The 23,636-nt window shown below is 39.3% G+C and overlaps 1 pseudogene; it reads left to right on the top strand.

The window, feature by feature from the left end:
• The first annotated feature begins 17,178 nt into the window (after positions 1 to 17,178).
• LOC116760025 lies at positions 17,179 to 18,835 on the top strand (annotated as a pseudogene).
• The last annotated feature ends 4,801 nt before the right edge of the window (positions 18,836 to 23,636 follow it).

The raw sequence follows: 23,636 nt of genomic DNA, 5'->3' as shown, positions 1-23,636 counted from the left end.
TTGTACTTCAACCTTGTAACTATTTCAGTGACTCCCTTCAAAATCGACATATTTGAGACAACTTCTAACTCCTGAGTTCATTATGGAAAGGGAATCATCCATATTTTCCCTATTGTTTCTGCTGTTTCCCCCCAGAATGTTTCTAGTAGAAAAAAGAAAACTTTAAATCTCAGAAACAATTCTCAGAAAAACAAGTTCTCCTTTTCTCAGGGTTTGATTGGCATTATCAATAGTGTTTTCAAAAAAGGAAATTGTGAGTTTGCACGTTAATAAATGAGTATGTATGCTAATGTCTATTTCGGAATTATTTTCTTTGAATTTTCTCTTTCAGATTGTTAAACTACTAAAGATAATCGATAAAATCTATTGTTTGTACCTGTAGAATGCTCAGATAAGTACTAGGTATACATGCTAATTAAAAAGTATCAGTTGATGATACTAGAGGTGATAGATATAATGATAAAATTTTCTTTCAGATGACTGACTTACACGGAAATGATATATTCATTCAATACAATGAATATGCAATGTGATTTAATAAATATTCATTGGACACCTGTGCTAAGCCCTAGAGATATTAAGATGAGAGAGCTTCAGTATTGGTTACTTACCATGATAGATTGTATTGTTCTCAAATATTCACTCCCCTTCCCGTAAGGGGATTCGACCTCCCCAGGTGGGGAGGTATGTACCTCGTAGCATGTTCCATGGGAGGGGAATATACTTCTCTATCCCTTGGCTGTGCGACTGACTAGCCAATGGTGCTTGAGTGGACACCACGCATGCTACACCTGAGAGGAAGGTTTAAGAGGCGTCGTATTTTTCCGTCGTCACCCTTGCCCTTTTCTCTTTGCTGTGAGAATGACACGTCTCAACAAAGAGCTTCTCCTAACTTGAAACGTAACCCTAACCCTAATCTGAGTCCTGGAATGAGAAGACCGAACAAAGCCACAACAGCTGACCTGCAGCTGCCAACATGTAACATGTTTGTTGTTGTAAGTCACTGAGATTTTGGAAGTTCTTTATTCACTACAGTGAAACAAGCTGAAACACGTTTCATGGAGTTCAACTACAGTAACTTAATTCTAAGGCATGAAAAGTTCGCATTGTCTGCTTAGCAATTCAGGACCAAAAGCAGAGACTAATTCTAGCCCAAGGACCCTGCAAACTGTAGTTATGTGTAAGTCTTAAGATGGGCTGTGAGCAGATTACGTCTGGGTTAATCTGGCCAAGTTTGCCTACTGTTAAATTTCAGTACAATAATTGTACAGCTTTCCTCATTGAGTTTAGGTCATCGAAAGAGATAACTCTGTCATAATTTAATTGTCCTAGATGTACTGACCTGGTCCAAGTCAATTGGTAGTTCAAGGACAAAGCTTCCATGTCTATCCAGTGGAATGAGAATGAAGGCTTTTTCAGAACAATTAACATGTCAAGGTTATCCATCCCTGATATGCTGTTGCCTCTCAGTATGTGTTAGAGATCAACAAACACTTGTAACTATTTTTCTTCTCCTTGGACCTAGGTTAACGTGGGTAGAGAGAATTCTTATCGAACCTACAGTAAGAGAAGACATTGTGTTTGTTGGGAGCAAGAAAGCAAGGGTGAGAGGGAGTGAGAGCAAGAGAGAAAGAGAGAGGGAACTAAGGGTTTCACTAAGGATCTTGCCTATGTACCTGCACGTACCAGCTACCAAGTGAAAATCTCATGATATTAAGAAGGAAAAACACACACAAAAAAACCCCAAGATCATTTAACGTTTATTTTTGTTGATTCTTTTCAGGATATATTTTCCTACATGTCCTTTGCCAACTGCCTTTCTTTAGAAAGTGCCAGGACCCACGCTGTGGTGGACATCACCGTGCTGCCCCATGTTCGGTTCTCCTCCCCTCCCGCAACTCATGCACATTCTATTCCCACCCCCTTGCAGCTGGGTGGCTCATGTAATTGGTTCCAGCCCCAGGACCCGAACAGAGTGATGCTCGTCAGTCACAGGCTGGGGCTTGGCTCCCTGGCTCTCTCTTCTCTTCCATGGTCATCCTGGGAGACACATGCTGAGAGGCCAGTGCCACCAGATGGCATCTGAACAGATCCTTGACTCACTGCTTGGACCTGCAAGGGAACTTTGTGAGCGAGAAATAAGGTTATATAATTTATTCGTTATTACAGCATACTCTGGGCCAACATACGTTTTCTGAACACTTCTCATTCTTTGCCTTGGAACTAGATTTTAATCTTCCGAAGTCTGACCTTCCTCCCTCTTTTCCTCTCTATCTTCCTTTCTTATTTCCTACATTCCAAAACTATTTATAGAACATTGACCCTATGCCAGGATCGGTACTGGAATTATGATGATAAACAGTTGAGGCATAGATCCTGCCTTGTGGAATTAGAGGGGAGTGAGAAGTTTTTTGTTCCTTTACCTGTACCAGGCACTCTACCAAACTATCTCATTTAATCCGCATAACCACACTCTACAAGCTAGAAACTATTACTATGCCTAATCTATTGATAAAGAAACTGACCTTCAGAGAAGTCAGGCACAAGGCCCAAATCAGACAGTGAAGGGCTGAGTTGGGCTACAACCTTGAGCTGCTTGTTGCCAAAGCCTTGGTGATGAAATATGGGACTATCGCAAGGGATAATTTTTGCTTCTCTGGAGGGTTTGGTGCACACTTGTTATCATTATTAATACGTAGATCTGTCAGAAGTAGAGGTTTCTCCCCTCTTTGGGCAAGAGTATGTGCTTTGATGTTTTGATCATAATGAAAAGGGTGTCAAGAGACTGAAAGAGTCAGAGCTCCGCCTCCCTCACTGGCTGGCTGAACAATGCCAGATATTCTGATATTGCCCTCAGTGCATTTACCCCTGTGCTGAAAGCAGGAGTCCTCATCCGAGTGGATGGCCTCAGGACCCACTGCTGGTGTAGCTTGTGAGGTGATGTGCATGGACACAAAGCGGGTCCTCTCACAGTCTATTCAGGCCCCTGTGAGGACAACTGGGCAATACTGCCAACAGAGGAAGGGGCAGTAAGAATCCCCTTCCCTGGGGAAGATCTGTGGACCAGTGACAACAGCTAATCACAACTTTAAAAACATACTATTTGGAACGAAAGGGAGAGTTTTCCTTCAATTTATTTATTGTTTTGTTTTCCCAAAGGAGCTAGCAGGATTTTGAAAGAAATCAAGTTTAAGTAAGGATCTGTGAGGTCACTGCCTCTGCCCCACTGCTGACAGATAGCTTATCTTGTTGGAAGAGGCAAAGAAACTTTGGCATCTTGCTTAAGAACACTTGACACTAAGAAGTGTCTGTTAATCTCATTTGCTTCCCCTGAGCAGTGGCACCAGAGGTGGTCCGGCCCCTCTCGGGTATGCAGGACGCCCGAGTTGCTGAGAGCTGGTTTCTCAAAGTGTGGGCGGTTGAACATACACATGGGACACACCTGGAGTCATTATTACAGAGGCAGGTGCCAAGTCCCACTGCAGACCCACTGAATCTGAAGCTCAGAGGGGGGATGGAACTCTGAGCACTGCAGCAAGTGCCCAGGGGATTGTCCCACGTGCACCAACGCTGGACAACAGTGGGCTGGAGCTCACAGCTGCCTCTCGGCTGGTGCTGAGCGCAGGTCTTGCTGACATTTAGCCTTTTATTCCTGTCTCCTCCCCCCACCATTTTTAATAGCCTTATGGAGCTCCGAACAATAACTTCTCTATTAAAGATGACCCACTCAGGATGGAATAAATGCTTTCTTTTTAGGGCAGATTACAAAAATACAACCTTCGAGAGACCACAGCTTGCTCTATTGCTCTGCATTATGCGTTTTGGAATTTCACCCTGAAAAAGCTTCCTTTAAACATTAAAAAAATAAGATCTGCTGCTTTGTGCCTCAGTAGTACCTCCCGCAGCACCTCTGCAGACACCCCGAAAGCCCACTAGAGGAAAGTGAAATTGGGGCCCATTTTACCCACCCTTCATTGGCCGTTGCATTACCACGGTTCCTTTTTTCAGGTTTCCTTTCCCTGCATCATTTTTATTCTTTCTTTCAATCACCTTCCTACACTCTCTTTCTACATTTATTTTAAGCAAATATTTAGGTTTGGGGGCTGAAAGTCTACTCAGACCATTTGCAGTGAACCCCATGACACAGAAGGATCAGTAAGAAGGAGGAAGAGGGGAAAGCAAGGCTCTCCCTGGTGAATCTGAGGAAGACTGGATTTGTCAGAAGAAATGTAACGATCGGAACTCACATTCCTGTGGCACGCTCGGCAAGAAAACATCATTTCAAATGTGTAGCGCATGACTTACCCAATGTTACAGGAAGAAGAAAGCACGAAGAACCCCAAAACCCAACGCCCTCTTACATAGCAGCGAGCTACGTAGGCTTTGAATTATTTGATTGAACAGCATTAAGTGCTTTCCTGTTGGAAAATGAGGAACTTATTAATTATTTTAAGTTTGAAGTAATTAAGCCAGGCGCTGTCAGGCTGACACAGTTTTCTCAGCAGGCGGCCGGATTCTTCTAGCACAGGGAAAGCCTTTTCTAGTCCTATATGCTGATCTAGAGGTGAGCCAGTTGGTAAATATGTGACAACTTTTAATTATACCTCGTTGCAAGCTGGAGCTTGTCTTGTGAATTATTTGATCATTTGTGGCTCTCTCATGGAAGAGAAGCTATTGGTGAATCTCCCTAGGAAAAGGGTGGGGATAAGAATGGAGGAGTGTCTGGGCACATGGAAAGGAGAAAAAGCAACACTGTACTAGGGGCTTTAAAAGATTATTTCAGGGCCTGCCGATGACCTTCTAGCATACATACTGGAAAGGTCGTTGTCTCAGTTGGCAGATCACGCTACTATATGTAAAATAGATAACTAATAAGGACCTACTGTATAGCACAGGGAACTTTACTCAATACTCTGTAATGGCCTATATGGGAAAAGAATCTAAAAAAGAGTGGATATACGTATATGTATAGCTGATTCCCTTTGCTGTACACCGGAAACTAATACAACATTGTGAATTGACTATAGTCCAATAAAAAAAAAAAAAAAAAAAGAATGCTGATAGCGCTGAGTAAATAGGTTTTGTAGCTGGTTCAGTCAGGCCTGGGTGGTAGGAAAGACTGAAAAACATTTTCTCTTCGCCTTCTCTCTAGACTTTTCCCATAAGTTTTATTGGCCACCAGCTGCCCAGCAAGATTCCAGGCACATGGTGGAGAGCTTTTGAGCTCACATTTGCTCCAAAGAAGAATAGGAAAATGGAAGATGGAAAAAACGGGCCGAGAAGGAAATGTTGGCAGTGGTAGAGATAGACGCTTGCGTACCTGCAAAAGTTTTCCAAGTTCTTTTTTTTTTTAAGGCTAAAGTTCAAAGGTTTCCTTTCATAGCAATATGCTTCCAACCTTTCCTTGCATTACTTTGCTAACAGTCTGAAGAAATTGGTCTTTGATGGTCCTACCCAGTGCCTCCCAACACTGGCATCTCCGTATCCAACACCAAGTTCAAACCAGTGCCTGCCTGTCCATCAGCCCTCTGTGTAACAGAGCACGTTTGTAGCCTAGGGTTGCAATATGTTGCCCACTTATCTCCTGTCCTCCAAGGTTCAGGAAATTTTATTTTCTGGCCTCAAAGCTTATTTGTTCTTACTCTGCACCTTCTGCTGGATAACTGGCTGATTTAATAATGACATTTGTACTAATGTGTTGATCCAGTCACTCATTTGTTTAATCACCATTAATTGACTGCGTACTTTATACCACTGAGGAAACTGCACAAGACAAACACGGTCCTTCCCTCCTGGAACTTATCAATTCATGTGAGAGAAATCCTTCCTGGTTCCCATATGTAGAGAGCTTGAATCTCCATCCTCAAACTCATGAGGGAGAGAAATATTATATTAAGTTTTTTCCATATTTTAATGCTCCTCTCTCTCTTTTTATTATTGAAGTATAGTCGGTGTATAATATTATATACATCGTGTACAATATAGTGATACTGTACACAATATAGTGACAGGTGTACTATATAGTGATTCACAATTTTTCAAGGTTATACTCCATTTACAGTTATTATAAAATATTTGCTATATTCTCCCTGTTGTACAATATATATTGTAGCTTATTTCATACATAATAGTTTGTACATCTTAATCCTCTACCCCTCTATTTCCCCTCCCCCCTTCCTTCTCCTCACTGATAACCACTGATTTGTTCTCTAGATCTGTGAGTCTGCTTCTTTTCTGTTCTATTCCCTAGTTTGTTGTATTTTTTTAGATTCCATGAATAAATAATCTCATATGTATTTGCCTTTCTCTGTCTGACTTATTTCTCTTAGCATAATGCCCTCCAAGTCCATCCATGTTGCTGCAAATGGCAAAATTTCATCCTTTTTTATGGTTGAGCAGCATTAAGTTTTTTAAAAAGCCATTTAAGTTCAAATTCAAGCCTCTGTATTGCTGGAAAATTCGGTCTATTATAAGTGAATTTTTTCTAATGGTCTATACCGTTTCTACACAGAGAGAGGAACCTAGACAGGCCACCCTGCATTCCCTGCGATCCAGAGCTTTCTCTACAGAATGGAGCCCCCATAGTAGCTAGTATGGTGGGAAGATGGGGAGAGCACAACCGTGGAAGCGAAAGATTCAAGCTCTTGCCACCATTTGGTTGGGAACAGAGGGCGGGGGGCGGGGGGGAGGAAGGTACAAAGGCAACCTCAGCAGTGAGCAGGTGAGGCGTACAGTGAGGGCCTATAATGGGGTGACTGCAGGCTGGGGGGGCACCGTTGGGGGCACCGATGTAGAACCTCTAAGTTCAGTGTCTGTGAAGATTGGGGTGCACTAGCCCTGGAGTCTTATAAACAGGGCCAGGGCAAGGGAGTGGGGTTTCCTGAGAACACTTTCTGAGGGAACTTACAGGGGACCCTGAGGGCTGAGGAGCTCAGCTCAGAGGCAGGGCAGGAATGGGGTGCAGGAGGAGGGCATCCGGAGGAGAGACAGGGGCTGAGAGGCCCTGGGAGCCCTGTTCTCTCACAGGCTGGGTCTTCCGAGGCTCAGAGACTAGCAGGGCAGGCTGAGGAGGGAAGCAGCCAGCTGGCAGGGGTCTGAGGATGGGGAAGCCTGCTGCTGGAGGACTGGTACTTTACAATCGGTGCTCCAAAGACATAGACCAAGAAAGTTGCACTCACACATGCACACACACAGGGTCTCTTGGAACCCCCCATGCCCATCCTTTTCCTCAATGGGGACATGTAGCAAACAGCCTTACCCAATTCCCAGGAAAAGAGCCCCAGCTGCAGCTCTGGCCTGGTCATCCATGTCATTTAAGCACATACCCTGTCATCTACTCAGGCACAGCTTGAAGGCCACTGTCCAGGTTGTTCAACTCCTGCCTTTCTCCCAGGTGCTTTAAGGCCTGCCCTTAGTCCCCTGGGCTGCCCAGCCCCGCCCCCGGAGAAAGCAGGAGTTGTGGGGAGTGAAAAAAATGCAGAGAAGGGGATGGTCATGGTCCTCAGCAAGGTACTTGGGTAGGGGTGGCGGAGGCATGGCTGAAGTGGGGAGAAGAGCGGTGCAGCCTCTGCGGAGGCCCCACCTCCTTGGGACAGTCAGTCCTCAGCGCCTGGCCCGGCAGCTTCCTTCTAGGCCCAGCAGGGCCTCCTTCCTTTTCACACCATCAGCGAGTTGAAGACATGCTGGTACCGGAGCAAAGGAGAGGAGGCAGCACCTGGTAAAAGCCGAGAAGCAGAGGCAGAGGCCCAAGTGTGTGACGCAGAGCAGGTTAGAGTGCCTGAAAGAGCAGCAAGGGGCTGATGAAGCAGCAAGAAGTTGAAGATCATGGAACTGAGCCACAGAAGGATGGTAATTGAATGACAGCCCCAGAATTCTTAACCGAAGGCACGAATCACGAATCGCCAAACAGCTCTGGAGTGCCCGATTCGTTGTCAGTGACTACTACATCATTTTCACTTCTGCGTTATGTACAGAACAAAGAACACTCACTACCACTGAAGTAGAAAGTCCTGCATTGTTCAATGCAGCAACGTTTTGTATATAAAATAAACGTAGCCATCATATTTAGAATCAAAATTTGTGAATGCCACAACTCTGGTGTCATAGCTCTATTTCAGCTGAAGAAAAGTACCCTTATATTTTGGAAGGCAATATTAACAAACAACATTTCTCGAATGGCAAAATTTAGTTACTTTTCTTTGTTACTTTTCACAAAGAGTTTAAGACATTTTTTTAAATTAAGCATACTTTCACAGAATAATTTGCTTAAACTATATGCATTTAAAAAAGTTACACATGCTTTTTATTCTGCCTAAAATACAAATACAACTGCCAATGTATATTTTGAATGGAACCCTATTTTATAATGTTAGCATGCTGAATGTGTTTTATGAATGATCATTAATACAGCATTTAGGTCAATATTTCAACTCAAACCCACCAAACTCTTTGGTCAAAAATTTAATGCTCGTAACCAAACCAGCAGTGTTCAGAGTTGGGTTATACATATAAGCATTTTTATGGTTAAGTTTCCTAAGTGAGTGTAAAATTTTAACAGAAAGTGAAATATTGTGCAGCTTTATGGAAGTTTAAAGCCTATTTGCAAGCATTGCTGCGTGTTGGAAGAATTTGTATGTACAGGAAATACATACAAATATTGTGGATAGAGACAGTTTATGTCTCATTGTGGTAAACCTTTGCTTTATAGATTTGAAGGTACGGACTTTTACAAGCAAGTTCAAAAAGTCATGTTTGATAATAAACATCAAGCAAATAATTTTCCATTTGGTATGTTTTATGATGATTCCTAATTTTGTAGCAGTGCCTGTAAAATAAACACCTCTTGCAACGTTAAAATTAAAAAAAATTTAATCCATCATGAGTTTGCTTTCTTGACCCTGTGGAGATGCCCACAGCTATTGGGCATCCTAGGTGAATTTGACGTTGGTTGGGCTCTGCCAAAAACTAATGAACTGAAAGAAGAGATAGCCTCTTGCCCTATACACTTGCCTTTCCATTAGGGCATCCTATGTTATTATTAAAATTTTTTTGAATTCTATTTTTAAAATTACTTATTACATAAAACAAAGATGCAATGTATGTAAAATATTAAAAGGGAGCTACGCTAAAAAGAAGCTTAGAATAATGACTTTTCTTATATACACATATATTTTGGAAAATGTGAAGATGCCAAACACAGAACTTTATGAACAAAGCCAGTGACCAAATAACAGCTTTATTTTAATGTAGTACTTTTGGAATCAGTTTAGTACTGAATAAACAGTGTATGTGTATAATAATATGTAAATCGAACAATTAGCACAGGGAATCCTAGTATTAAGGAAACTTCAAAAGGCCAAAATGTTAACTAATGCCTTGTCAAAGAAAATTTGTTCCTCTCAAAACTTTTTTTATGGTGTGTGTGTGTGTGTGTGTGTGTGTGTGTGTGTGTGTGTTTCTATGTTTGTCTTCAATAAAGAGCAGAAATAGACAAAAAAATATGTTCTTGTATGTTGAATTTTATGTAATTCACATGTTGATATCCTGCCTTTTCCTAGGGTAAAAACAGATTCTTCCCAGAAATCTCTTGCACAAACATACTGATCATCCAAAGTGAAAGATGTTTGAGAATCTACCTGGTAAAGATGGAAATTTAAACAATAGTACATGAAAATACATTAGGTGTTGCTTCATATAATAAAATGCACTCATTTTCTCTGAAAAGGAGAAGGAATCTGAACTTTTTTTAAATTATAAATTTCATAGTTGTAAAATGGGTGTATTTTGTCACGCATTTTACAGGAAGTGTTCTCAGAAGCCAGAGGGAAAGGGATTTTATAAGATTCCAAGTTCCATGGAGATGCTCTCTGGGCAACAGTCTGAAGTGGAACCATGAAGATGGCTCTCATCTCATCCACCTGATCTCTTCTTCAATCACATGGTTTATTGTGCATCTACTACATGCCAGCCCTGTGAGGTGCCTGATTTATAGGGTAGAAATTTGCTAAGATAAGTGGTGGAAGGTGGCGAATGACTCAGATAGATACAAGTGTAAGATGACTGTTTACTATGATGTTGCAGAGATGTAGGAGGAGTAAAATTAAGAAGGTGTGATGAAGCCTGTAAGGGGCATTCTAAAATGCCTAAAATGGTCAGACTCCCTCCACCCCACCCCATATAAGCCTTGCAATGGAAGAACCGCTGGCAAGTGTGAGTAAAAGACAAACAAGATCAGAGTTGTGTTGAGGAAGACAGCTCTGCTGGAATGAACTGAGACAAGAATTCCTGTGGGAGAATACAATAAGCCCAGAGGAGGAACTCAAGTCAGTTCTAAAAGCCTCAAGAGAGAAATTCTTGGGTTCTTCCCAAATCAGAGTCCATAAATTGATGTCTATTCTGCTTCTGCCCCAGACTAGCCTGTGCCTATGGAATTTGCACACCTAAGAAAATATATCTGAACTCATGGCAGGAAGAGGCCGCTTTCTCTGAAGGAATAAATCATGCTGCATGAACCCAAGATGCTGAATAGGGCATATATTAAACTCTATAGAAAATCCTATATGAATTTCAAAGATATTTATTTACTGTATTATCTGTGTAAAACATCGTACTGGGTATTTTCCTTTGTTGTTTATCTCTATTTGGGGTCCGTATTTCCTTTTAACAAACTAAATTACTTTAGTAATTACACAAACATAAGCAGTGTAGAAGGGGTAGAAAAAGTCTATTTGTAGGAGAAGCCGTTTTCTCTTAAATCTGAATTTTGTGCGCTGTAGAACATTGGTAACTAGTAATCTATATCTCATTCAACAAGGTAAGTCCCAATTTCTCTGGAAACTATTAATGCGGATTTATAGAACCTTCAAGATGGATCCACCCCAACCTTAAAAATGCCCTTAAATCCAGGCATGTATTGGTCATCCCACAGGGGCAACATTTACAACATTTCCACACTTTTCACTAACAAGGTAGCATCCTAGCATATTTTATATTTTCAAACTGTTAGAAATAAACTGACATTTGGGTCAGCATTGTTTGTTGAGAACTGACCTAGGCACCCATCAAATTCAGTACAATCGCCTTTGCTCGAAAAGTGGACAGGATAGCCGTGAATACTGTGAAGCCAACTTCGGTTTACATTTTGAAAGTCTTTTGATGGCGCTGTTGTCTGAAGAGCAACATCTCTTTCCGTTTTTGTCTCAGGGAGGCTGTCACTGAGTGTACTACCTGCCTTTCTGCGGGTGGATGCATTCGTGTCTTTCATAAGGACTCCACGTTCGTATCACTGAACTGTGTGTTTCTGTCTCAGCCAGAGAGCTCAAGGACAGCTTTGAACTGGGCGCATCATGTAATAGACTAAAAATCAAGAACAACAGCAACAAAAAGACCTTTGTAATTTCAACTCGGAGAAAATAGGCATTTGCAATGAAATTAAATGTTTGGTTTAGCTTGGTCCCTAGGGGATAGTAATGTTCATTTTCATTTAGAGTTTGTAGACTTTGCTTAAATGAGGGGCAGAACCAAATGACCCTGGAGACTAAATTACCTCTTAGCTTTGGAAATGGAGTTTACCTCGAGTCAGAATTGAGATGAATTTGTGGTGAGTTGACGGAAAATCTGGAAACATTTGCTCACTTGGTACCAGGAGTATAGATAGGCAGAGGAGGCAAATTCAGATGAATTATCCCCCATTCCTAGTAAATTCAGAAAAAAAAATCATTATTTAATTAGCATGAGTTTAATGCAAGCATTTGCTATTCCTTTGATGCCTAAAATTAAAGAACAATTTCCTTTTCTTTTATAAACAAGAGCAATGTTAAACAAACAAACAAACAGGTGTGTCCACCTAGGAACACCAAGGCAGGCAGAAGAGAAAGGGCACCATTTGGCCCTGTGTGCAACAGCTGTGCACAAGCTCTGTGTTGCCTGCCGTCTTTCACCCCAATGGAAATGATTCCGTTTGCTTGCGATTATAGACTCCTATTGATTTCCAATTTTCACCAGGCATGTTCAAGTCTCTTGGGCTCTGGGCGCTTGTAGATTCTTATCAGTCTTGCAGTGAGGAAACAATGTGGTAATGTAATTGGCACCAGTGCAGCAATATGAGATCCCTATTCTACTTTCAATTTCGTCCTTTATTGCAGTATCTTAATTACATATCTTGCCATATATATTTAGAATTACATATGCACATAAAATTCTATTGGTTACGATTCCTTGGAAAACCCTGTATATACACACACGTATTTAGCACCAATGGACTCAGTGAATTCTCAAAGAGCAGACTATATTTTAATAGTAGCCTGTGCTTATCTATGGAATCCCCCCAAATCAACATAGTATTCTGAATAGATTGGGTTGTATCATCTTACTCTTTTAGCTTGCTTTGACTTCCATCTCTAGAGTAATAATGGATTCACGATTACACTGCAGCTGCTGTCTCAAGAGCTACTTATATGGGGGAATCTGCATTCAGCAAGTGTTTATTTTATGTAGTGGAGTGCCACCCAAACAGTTCTGAGCTCTTACCAAAAAGCCATCCAGAAAGCACACTTCACAAACTCTAGTGTGTAACATGCAATTACTTTCTTTTTATCATAAAATATCCGAGTAATGCTTTTATTTGATCTAGGGAAAGGGCTTTCTACCAATTCTAATTTTTCCTGCAGGATGTGTGTTCGTGTTCTAAATCTTAACTTACCAGTACAGATTGTGAGGTTTGATGAGTGTTAAACTGTAGAGCCATGATAAAAGTCAAAGTGATTTGTCAAAATTTGGAGGAAGTGTAAATGGCTACGTTTCAATTTGTGTCTGCAAAGAGTAGGTAGTAGTAATTGCTTTAGCGGGATGATCAGGATGAAAGACAGTAAAAAAAAAAAGTCTTAATTTCTTCTTTATGAGATTGTTACAGAATCAGTACTTTGAGTGGCACCTCCCCACACGATCGCTGGTGTATTGTGCTGAAGCTTCACTAGAGAAAGTGCATGCTTTCATCCGGCCTCTGCAGGGCACGTGCTCTGTTACGTGAAGAGCATGACAAATCTGTATAGTTTCCAATCTCTTCTTCTATTTTCATTTCTACACTCTTAGAGGAAAAAAGCTCTGATAAAAATAAATGTAGCTGTATTGTAATCTTCATGTAGTCTTGTGGTTAAAGAAAGAAAAGTAAATATTAAAAAAAACCTCTGTGTTTTAGTTGGGAACACAAATAAAATGATTTATTTGCTTCTGCGTATACCCTTTATTTTTACTTTCTGATCATTCTACTGAGACTGGATTTCACTAGAGTCCCCACGGTAATGGGGCCTGGTGACTAATCCATTGAGCCATACAAACTCCATCTGCTTACTCATTTTGACATTTTAATAATATCCCATTTGGACCTTTGTTCAATTTTGCTTTGTGTGCTACATCTTTGTTTTAACATTATATCTGAAATAATTTACTATAATGAATACTATCAAAGCTCCCTAATTAAAACACACGGAAAGTTTTTTGTTTGTTTGTTTGTTTTTTTGGTATGTCAACTATGTATACTTTCCACGGGAAATGTACCCACTAAAATTTGTCATATGGACCATCAAATTGTGCTCTTAATTATTGTTCATTGTGTATTTTACTTGGAATAAAGGAAAAATATGTCATTAAAAAAGCAACATCAGGGCTTCCCTGGTGGTGCAGTGGTTGAGAGTCCGCCTGCCGATGCAGGGGACACGGGTTCGTGCCGCGGTCCAGGAAGATCCCACATGCCGCGGAGCGGCTGGGCCCGTGAGCCATGGCCGCTGAGCCTGCGCGTCTGGAGCCTGTGCTCCGCAACGGGCGAGGCCACAACAGTGAGAGGCCCGCATACCACAAAAAAATAAAAAAGCAACATCCTATTTTATTTCCATCTTACCCAGAAATTCCTGTATGGAGTGTTTTTCTCTGTAAATACCATAATAGATTATTCTAATGGTACAGTAGAGTACAGAGTAAGATAGCTTCAGACAACATTGCTGATGACAGAAGTAATGTTAAATGCTGACTTGTTTTGTTTTATAAATATGTGATTTCTTCAAATGAAGATTGATTATGACCTAGTATTTACATACATAAATCATACATATTGTGACAGACTTGTAACATGCTGTATGTGTTGCCCTCCGGGAGCTTGATTGTATTCAGCATATGCCACAGTCGAAAGCTTATTAATTTTTATTGATTAATTCATATACTCCCTTTCACTCATACCAAAATATTGAGGAATATTATAGAAGGAAGAAGGAAGACTTAAACACGCATTAGAAGATCCCCCAAATATTTACTCAAATCTTCATAGGACACTAAACACACAAAAATCCTATAATTTAACCTAGATTTTGTAGCAGGCACAGATGGTAAAGCAAGTGATAAATCATTTGCAGGATGTTAAGCTGCAAACAGAAAGTTAAGCATGATCCAGACTGTAAAGCAATGTAGGAGTCCAAGTGTGAAAAGATTTAAATAATAGAACAGTAACACGCAACACATTTTCTCTCTTTTCCAAGTAATCTCAGTAGCATTAGAATTTACCAGTGACTGCTCCTCTAATAAAATAATTATATTTATAGAGTGCTCTTCAGAAGGTAATACCATTTTACACACATTATATCTCATTTAATCTTCTTGAAAACACTGAGATCAGTATAGAAGTTCAGATAGGTTAAGTGGGTTGTGCAATATTACACATCCAGTAAGTAGTGGAGCAGAGTCTCAATTCAAGCTTGTGACCCCAAACTTAGTGCTCTAAGTTTCATCACCATGGAAAGCTGGGAAACACCACATGCTGTGCCTTCATCCCAGGGCTGATTCATTCATTTCAGCCATCTTTTACAATGTATATTAACAGCCATGGTGTTAATGACCATCCAGTGATCTATGTCAGTCATTTAGAGAGTAAATAAATATATTTACTCTGCCAAATTCATTGGTTCTGCCACATATTAATAATCTATACAGGAAAAATGAGGTAGAGAGTTGAGATACTAATCAGACATCATAATAACTGAAGAGATGGCTCACCTGTACTATGGAGAGGTAATGCTGTAGAGAGAAAAGGACGCAGGCTTTAGAGTTGCACAAGTCCAGGTTATTACCATGAATTTTCCATATATGAGCACAATTTGAGCAAATTAATTAATTTCTATAAGTTTTAGCCACCTTAAAAACAGTTTCTTTAAAGGATTAAAAATATGTAGAGTTACTGTCACATAATCGGCACTCCATAAGAGTTATCATTACCATGAGTATAATTTAGATAGTGTATCTAAGCACCACGTTGACTTCAACTAGGAACTTCCAGGGGACATAATTTTAAGAATTAAATAAAGAATAAAACCACTGGTATCAGTTTGTTAAATATTTAAAATACTTGAAGACTGGTTATTAATCACATTGTTTTCTAGTTAATATGGGTAAACATTTATGATTCATATCTAAAATTATACTTAAAGGAGAAGGAAATTTACTAAGAATTTAAAGGTCAGGAGTAAAATATGGTCAGTGCCACAGAATTATATCATTTCATGATATCTGAGTACAAAAAGATGTGATGGCTTTTATTTCTGGAAAAGTGGGGAGATCAATTTATATTTGACATTATCAGCACATCAGTGATAAATAAAATCTAAAAAATTAAAAAACATCAGTGGGTACCCAAATATCTAAAAGGTGCCAACTCATAATACTGAAAAATCCTAACACAAGATCATAGAACAGGAGAACTCAAATAAGCAAAGAGCGGAAAAACAGCTATTAGAACCATAAGAGCTGCTTTATTTGTAGATATTTAATTTTGAAATTTAAGGATGGCCAATTGATAGCAAAACATCCTACTATGATGAAAGTTTTAGTTCCCTCAAGAGAAGACTCCAGATGGCAACTAATGATAAATCATTCATCTTTGTGACTATATTTTCACCAGATGTTTTTAATGATATAACTTCTGAATGAGTTATACTCTATCTGGGTTGAATTTTGTGCACCAAATTGTGAGTATGTAAGCCGAGAAAAATTGGGCTCCACAGTTTGAATCTAATATGTAAAGACTGACTGGGCCAGTAGGTGATATTCCCTAGCTAAATTCTTCATTAACCTTTTTCATATAATAGAGGCAACCAATTGGCAATTTAAATTAGATGAAAAAATCCAAGATATCAGGGAATATGAGATATTGTTTGCTATTAGATAAGAAAAGAAAGAGAAAGAAGTCTATGAATAAAACCCAATGGGAAAAGTTCAGAGAGACCAGATGTCTGTCTGACCTCAATAATAAGAGCAAAGACAGTATCCTCAGAGAGCACAGGAAAAGAACAAATGAAAAAGATGAAAAAGACAAAGAACTAGAAATGTAACTCTGGAATCATAACAGGAGGAATTATCCAGAGTTTCATCAGTTTATCTGTTCCAATGTAGAAAATTCATCAGGCAAATAGACTGGTAGAGATAAAAGAAATACTCCTAAATTCCAGAGATGATTTAAGTTTAACCAAATTTTGAAAAAAATTGTTGTGAGTACAGCTGAAAGCTTCAATAAAAGAACCAACAGAATGTTTCTCCTTTGCAAAGATGGTCATAAACTAAAAAGAGATTTGAAGAGTATTCAAGTCAACACAAGTCTAGGCTGTCAATAACCCCCAGATCCCAAAAGACGATTTCCAGTCTGGCATACAAGAAGCTTGGAAGTTACCATTTCATCCTAACAACAAGTAAAAGCTAAACATAATGAAAAATCAACTCTTCTTAGATCCATAAGAGAAGTGAAGTCGCAGGGCAAACTGCTGTCCCCCTCCAATTGAGAGACGGGAAGGCAAGCACATAGAATCAGAACTTACCAACACAGAAACTCACGAGCAGCCACCTCACGGGAACTAGTACCATCAGGGTAGGGAAACCTAAAATGTAATCAATGAATTGCTGAAGGCTCAGTGTGGACAACCTCTGAGAGTTAAAAACTCCAGGAAGATTCAGTCAAAAGGGGGTCCCCGCACTTTTGTGAGTTTTATCTTTACAAGCTTGACCTTTTGTGAGTTTTACCTTTAGAAGTTCTCACAGTGAATATCGAAGAAAAATCTCCTTGTGCTTCTGGCAGGAGGAGGGGTAAAGGAACCATCTTGAGATATGTCAGAGCATTCTGTTCTTCATAACAAGATCTGTCCTTAGATGGCGGGGGGCGAGGCTGGTGTGACTCTGGGGCAGCAACATCTTTCTCGCCAAGATCTCACCACACTGGATGTTACCAGGTTGACTCCACTCTCGCATGAAGTTATCAGCAGACAAGCCACAATTAATATAGGTACACTTGGTCACATTGCCCATGGAAAATCTACCTTTGTGAAAGCTATTTCTGGAGTTCACACTGTCAGGTTCAAAAACGAGCTAGAAAGAAATATTATGATCAAGCTTGGATAGGCTAATGCCAAGATTTACAAACTTAATGAGGCAAACTGTCTTAGCCAGAATGTTACAGATCTTGTGGAAGTAGTATACCTGATGAGTTTCCTATAGACATTCCATGGACCAAAGGGAACTTCAGACTAGTCAGACATGTTTCTTTTGTTGACTGTCCTGGCCATGATATTTTGATGGCTACTGTGCTGAATGGTGCAGCAGTGATGGATGCAGCTCTTCGGTTAATAGCTGGTAATGAATCCTGTCCTCAACCTCAGACTTCTGAACACCTGGCTGCCATAGAAATTATGAAGCTGAAACATATTTTGATTCTGCAGAATGAAATTGATTTGGTAAAAGAAAGTCAGGCTAAAGAACAGTATGAACAGATCCTTGCATTTGTACAAGGTACAGTAGCAAGAGGAGCTCCTATTATTCCAATTTCTGCTCATCTGAAATATAATACTGAAGTTGTCTGTGAGTATATCATTAAGAAAATTCCAGTACCTCTAAGAGACTTTACTTCAGAACCCCAGCTTACTGTTATTAGGTCCTTTGATGTCACCAAACCTGGCTGTGAGTTTGATGACCTTAAAGGTGGTGTGGCTAGTAGTAGTATTTTAAAAGGAGTATTAAAGGTGGGCCAGGAGATAGAAGTCAGACCTGGTATTGTTTCCAAAGATAGCAAAGGAAAACTCGTGTAAACCAATCTTTTCCAAAATTGTATTACTTTTGAGGAAAAAAATGATCTTCAGTATGCTGCTCCAGGGGGTCTTATTGGAGTTGGAAGAAAAATTCACCCCACTTTGTGCTGGGCTGACAGAATGGTGGGGCAGGTACTTGGTGTAGTTGGAGCTTTACCAGAGATCTTCACAGAATTGGAAATTTCCTATTTCCTACTTAGACGACTTCTTGGTGTACACATGGAAGGAGACAAAAAAGCAGCAAAGGGTCAAAAGCTATCTAAGAATGAAGTGCTTATGGTGAACACAGGATCCCTTTCAACAGGAGGAAGAGTTGGGGCAGTCAAGGCTGATTTGGGTAAAATTGTTCTCACCAATCCTGTGTGCACAGAAGTGGGAGAAAAAATAGCCCTTAGCCAGAGAGTTGAGAAACACTGGCGTTTAATTGGTTAGGGTCAGATAAGAAGAGGAGTAACAATCAAGCCACTAGTAGATGATGACTGAAGATTATCAGTTAAATAATACATTTGGATGAAGTCAGAATTTCTCTTAACAACCTAGGGGTAAAATTTCAAAGCAATACTGGGGATACAGCTCATTACCTTAGTAGAAGCCATAAGGTTGTTTTCATTTTCTTCTGATGAAAATTAGCCTCTATTACTAAAATAAAAAATAGGGTCTATAATAAATGTCAGAATTGGCACGTTGATGGATTTAATCCACATTTTATCAGTAATTGATCATTAAACAGTGTCACATTTGTACATCAATTCAGGTTTGAAATGAAACTGCTATTACAACCAGACTTTGCTATAGCATACATACCACTGAACCTGTTTGAAATAAAGTTTTTCTCTTATTTTTTCAAGAAAAAAAAAAAGAAAAATTATTTAACCAGAGCCTAACCTGCTAGGGTTTTATAAGTGCCTAACTGACATGGGAAAAGGAAAATACACAACTCCAGCCTTTTTTTAGCCATCTTGTCTCACTTGAGAAGTGGAAGGAGGAGGAGAACTGAAAAATATGCAAGCAGAGAGATAGTTTAAGAAAGAAAGCCAAACATGAATGCTACAGATAAAAAATAATGTAACAGATGTGAATAATGCTTTTGATAGGTTTACTAGTAGACTGGACATGACTGAGGAAAGACTCTTTGAGCTTGAAGCTAGCTCAGTAAAAACCTCCAAAACTGAAAAGCAAAGATGAAAAAAAAAGACTGAAAAAAATCAGAACAGAATATCCAAGAACTCTGGGACAACTACAAAAGATGTAACATAGGCATAATGGGAATTCCAAAAGGAGAAGAAAAAAAATACCAGAAGAAACATTTGAAACAATAATAGCTGAGAAGTACACTAGATTAATGTCAGACAACAAACCATAGATCCAGGAAGCTCAGAGAACACCAAGCAGAAAAATTACCAGAAATACTACACCTGGGCAAAACATTTTCCAATGACAGGAAAATCAAAGGTAAAGAAAAAGTCCTTAAAGAAGACAGATGGTGGACAAAAACCTTACCTGTAGAGGAGAAAAGATAAGAATTACATCTAACTTATCCTCAGAAACCACACAAGCAAAGAGTGTGGAGTGAAATATTTAAAGTGTGGAGAAAAGACACCACCAACCTAAGATTCTGTACCCTGCAAAATTACCCTACAAAAGTGAAGGAGCAATAAAGCCTTTCTCAGACAAACAATCCTCAGATGCCTAGGTTAATTTGTCACATAGCAAGGTCAAATAATTGAAACATGAGTAGGGAAGTAATGTCCTAAAAGAGTCTAAGAAGATGAAAGATGGATAATCTTAGCCCAGTTTCTCAAAATGTTAGCTGCATTGGCAATATTTCAAAGTATAGTAAAATCTTAATTGAGCAATAGGTTCAGTTAACAAAAGTCACCTATCAACTTTTATAAGAAGAAAGTAACTTTCAAGCAAATAAGCTCCTATAGGAATATATACATACTTATATATAGAATCTGATTTCAGTATGCATTTGGACCAATCAGCTTGTTCTACTTTATCTTGGGGTAGGCAGCCGCAGAGTGTCAAGTTCCAATGCTTATCTCTTAGTTGATTGTTTGAAAGTCAGAATATATTTTGCAATAGCATCAGTATGATAAATGATAGCTTGTATATCAAGCCCACAAAAGACCAGGACAGATTTGATATGCTATACATTTATAGGAAAAAGAAAATTATAGAGTTGCAATACCAATAGTTAAAATATAAATTAAGTAAAGGCAATATTCATTATCTATGACTTGCCATGTTAACACACTTGTCCCCCTTAGGAGCTTCCACCAATGTCTCAAGTCCTTCGAATATCCTAGAAGTCAACAGCACTTTGAAAGTTTAGTCGTATTTATTATGGCAGAATACTAGTTTCAGATCAAATTTATGAGACAGCAGGATTGCATATTTCATGAGATGTGAATTCTCTTTATAGTACAATGGTGTCTATTCAATAATCAAATATGCAGTCTATTTGTACCATTTTAGTATTTTAAAATTCCATGAAATCTTATTTTGGTACTTTTGCTTTATAGGAAGATTATTGTTCATATTTATAATTTATTTGACTGTAAGTCCTTCATTAAGAATACGGCATCCAAATCACAACATTATTCCAAAGCTTCTTTATAACTCAGTTTCCAGAAATGCATTGTGGCAAATAAAATAAAATAAAATAAAAAGGATGTTCCATGTAGTTAATTTGGAGTTTAAAGAGATAGTTGACCAGGAAGCAGTTGATATACTTAAAGAGGTTTTTTTTTTTTTTTTGAAGTACTCTTTAGAGTTCTTGATATGTTAGTGTACCTATGGATCTATAAAAAGGAGGCTATAATAGTCATCATTTCCAAGAATAAATTGACTCCAGAACATCCCCTCACTTTATTTTTCATGAAAACACTTTGGAAAATTATCATTTTGAAACAGAAGGAAGAAAGATAGATATTATAAAAGACTATGGAGGGGGCTTCCCTGGTGGCGCCGTGGTTGGGAGTCCACCTGCCGATGCAGGGGACGTGGGTTCGTGCCCCGGTCCGGGAAGATCCCACATGCCGCGGAGCGGCTGGGCCCGTGAGCCATGGACGCTGAGCCTGCGCGTCCGGAGCCTGTGCTCCGCAACGGGAGAGGCCACAGCAGTGAGAGGCCCGCGTATCGCAAAAGAAAAAAAAAAAAAAAAGACTATGGAGGAAGAAAAGATTACTTAGGGAGGAAGGGATGAATTGTGAAAGACTAGTTGGTTTTAGGGAACAGAAAAGACAGAGTCAGTTGAGGCAGGATGGCTTTAGAGTTAGGCCTGAGTTTGAAACTCACTTCTAGCCCTTTCTAGGTGTGTAAACTTTATCAGGTTACATAATCTTTCCAGGCCTCAGTTTCCTCATCTACAAAACAGAGAAATAACAATAATAACAACCTTACAGGATATTTTTGAAGACTAAAGTTTAAATAATTGGAAACCAAAAAAGGAGAGTCTTGATCTGGAGTTGAATTATTTGGAATGTTTATTAATGAGGAGCTAGGAGAAGCAAAAGAAGCCCAGCATATATCTTGGATATACACAGTGGGTCTCCCGTGAAAGCAAGGTCTGCAGTAGTGGGGAGGAGAGAGCAATAATGACAGTTCCATTTGTTAGATAGACAGATCCTCCTGAAAAACACAAGAAAAACGTTGGACTGTATATGTATATTGCTATGGGCTGTTAAATATTTAACAGCTGGCTTTCTAGAAAAAAAGCACCCTAATTTATTGTATTTGTCAAATTTCATGGTGTGAACAGTCCCATCATAGCCGCATTCAAAGTACCAACGTGATGTCACTGAATGCATACCTGGGAAGAGATGTTAAGAGATGTTAAGAATTCAATCTTGAGAGCAGAAGTCAGCTCCGGCATACCACTGTGTGTGTGTGTGTGTGTGTGTGTGTGTGTGTGTGTGTGTATCATACATATGTGACCTTAAATACATGGAAGTACTGATAAAATAGTATAAATTATCAGACTAAAATATAAATAAAATTAAGCACTGTTGCTGCTTTGAGGTCATTTGCTGAAAGTGGTGACTTTGAGCTTTGAACTATGTGGGCGCCTGAGCTTGGGCAATAGCAGAATAAGCCTTAGGCTCATACAAGGTGGGAAGTCTAATTAAAGAGCACATCTACATAAAGGGACTCTAAGAGATAGATCTTCACTGTAATCAGAAGTAATTCCACCTTCCTCCAGCCTCTGGGGACTGAATGGAAATATGTCATCCAACTAATCAGATCAGGAGAAAAAAAAAATTGCTTCTGAGAAATTTTAACCACTAGCTAGCTCTCAAATGTATTGGTAGCCCACACAAGTGGTTCTGTAGATCTAAACACTCTGTAAGTCTAACGTACCCTTACAAATGTCACACCAAAAATGCCGATTATCTCTGGGGGAGTACACCTTCATCCCAGAAACAATTTTGAAAGAAAAATGAGCATTTTACAAAAAAACATTAAGTTCAGGAGGAAATATGGCACTGTGCATGAAACCCATGGAAAAAGCATAATGCAGAAACAGGTCCTCAGAATAGAAAACTAATATGGTTATTATGTTTAAGGAAGTAAAAGACAGGGACTTCTCTGGTGGTGCAGTGGTCAAGGGCCAATGCAGGGGACAGAGGTTCGAGCCCTGGTCCGGGAAGATCACACATGCCACGGAGCAACTAAGCCTGTGCACCACAACTGCTGTGCCCACGTGGTGCACCACAATGAAGAGTAGCCCCCACTCGTCACAACTAGAGAAAGCCTGCATGCAGCAATGAAGACCCAATGCAGCCAAAAATAAATAAATAAAAATAAATTTATTAAAACAATAAAAAGAAATAAAAGACAAATTTAAAGAAATGTTCCAGGAAACAGAAAACAAGGAATTACCAACCACATTTTAAAATCAATCAAATAGAATTTATAAAATTAAAAAAATATTATAAATGGCTGCATATTATAGTTTAACATGTATAAAAATTCACTGGGTTACACGTCAAAACAGTTTCCTGGACCCTACTCTCATAGATTCTGACTTAGTTGGTTTGAAGTCTGGCCCAAGAACTGTCATATCTAACAAGCTCCCAGATGATACCAGTGCTGCTTCTCTGAAAATTACACTTTGAGTAACACTGCAGTGAATACAAACACCCAGTGGATGCATTTGATAGCAGCTTGTATTAGCTAAAGAGAGAATTAATAAGTTGGAATGTAGATCAGAAGAAATATCCAGACTGCATCCAGGAAATATAAACAGATGGAAAACATAAAAGAAAGATAAAGAATCATGGAGAATAGAATGTGAGAAAAATAAAATGTAACAGAGGCCATATCTGAAGAGAATAATGATAGATTTTTCAGAAGTGTTGAAAGATACAATTCACAAATTCAAGGAGTCAAATAAATCTCAAGTAAGATAAATTTTAAAATAAATAAATAAATAAGGAAAGGGAACAAGGTTTGTCCTTCAACCAGCAAAGTGATTGGTTGGCTCCCTTGCTTGTGAGGGCTGTAAATGAAAAGAGACAA

Source organism: Phocoena sinus, chromosome 1, assembly GCF_008692025.1.
Source record: "Phocoena sinus isolate mPhoSin1 chromosome 1, mPhoSin1.pri, whole genome shotgun sequence".
NCBI lineage: Eukaryota > Metazoa > Chordata > Mammalia > Artiodactyla > Phocoenidae > Phocoena > Phocoena sinus.
This window is presented reverse-complemented; position numbering and strand designations above follow the sequence as displayed.